Below are 1,397 nucleotides of genomic sequence, written 5' to 3'. Positions count from 1 at the left end.
GACGGGTATAGGTCGGGTTAATAGTCAAATTACTCTCTAAAAGATAAGACATTTTTTAAATTTATTCTTAAAAGATTTTTCAATCAAATTGATTATTCAAAAATTGCGAATTAATCATATTTATTCTTCCGTCGTTCCATTAATAATTTTTTCAAAGATTAATGTTGTAAAACGTTAATAGATAACATATATAATACCTGATATGTTTAATTGGATATTGACTAAATATGTTTACGAAATTTTATTAATTTAGTCAATTTTTCAATTACAAAAATTCTATTCCTAATATAACCTAGTATCTAAATTGATAGATTTTCGTAAATATATTTAGTCAACGTCTAATTAAATATCTTATGTGTCATATATACTATCAGTTAATATTTCATTATTAATCGTTAACGAAAATTGTGAATAAAAAACAGATATGATTAATTTATAATTTTTGAATGATCAATTTGATTAAAAAAATTTTTGAAAATAAATTTAAAAAATACTTTATTTTTTAAAAACTAATTTAACTATTAACCACCTATAAATATATATATATAGTCGGTAATAAATATACCTGCTCCACTCTTTTCTATTATCATTTGACTGTCAAGTCATGTCAGGCCTAGACAAGAGAAGATCCTGAAAAGACTAAAAAGTCAAAAGGCCTATGACCTATGCCCGTTGAAGCCAGAAACACCTCGTTAATGACCATTTAACCACACCGCCAACGAAAACAAAAAAAAAAATTTTCCTCCCCTTCATTTTCTATCAAGCGAGGGTGAGAACTGAGAAGTGAGAACTTCTTGGTATTCCACTATTCTTCATCTGGTTATTTTGTAATTTCTTTTGTTACCTGGGTCTGTGTTTTGTTGTCCAGCGAGAAAGTTGTTGCAAACCAAAAACTTTGCTTTATTTTCAGGTAAGAAATATTGAACGACACTTTTTGTGCCTTATATTTTTATCTGGGTTAGGTGTTCCATATTTTGATGAGAGTATTTAGACAAAATAACTAATTAAATGTCCAAGAAAAAAGATTGGGTCTATTAATTCTGCTCTGATCGCACAGTCATAGTTCATCCACCAGACTTTGGTTCCTGTCTCCTTAGAACTCAAGGATACAGATGTACGAGCCTATAGAACAGATCCTGTTCAAGTAAGGTCGTGCTCTGTGTTTTTTGTGTTTAGTTATAAAAAATGCTTTTGTTTTGTTAATCCAGCGGATGTGAGACTAAGTTTACGTTTACGAGAAAATCTTAAAATTTAACCACGTGTTTAGTCCTCTAGTCTCAAATAACTTGGACTCAGAGAAGATATGAAGTGAACAACACATGAGATTAGCCATTGCCGAGTGTAGGTGTGTATCTGTTTAAGGAAATGAATAATTGGTCTTGTATTTGGGTAAGTTA

General features: G+C 29.7%; 1 pseudogene; it reads right to left on the bottom strand.

Annotated features, from left to right (window-relative positions):
* Positions 1–950: 950 nt before the first annotated feature.
* On the bottom strand, positions 951–1,154 carry LOC127745395 (uncharacterized; annotated as a pseudogene).
* Positions 1,155–1,397: the final 243 nt, after the last annotated feature.

The sequence above is a fragment of the Arachis duranensis genome, chromosome 2 (assembly GCF_000817695.3).
Source record: "Arachis duranensis cultivar V14167 chromosome 2, aradu.V14167.gnm2.J7QH, whole genome shotgun sequence".
In the NCBI taxonomy this organism is placed as follows: domain Eukaryota; kingdom Viridiplantae; phylum Streptophyta; class Magnoliopsida; order Fabales; family Fabaceae; genus Arachis; species Arachis duranensis.
Note: the sequence above shows the minus strand (reverse complement) of the source record. Positions and strands in the feature narration are given on the sequence as shown.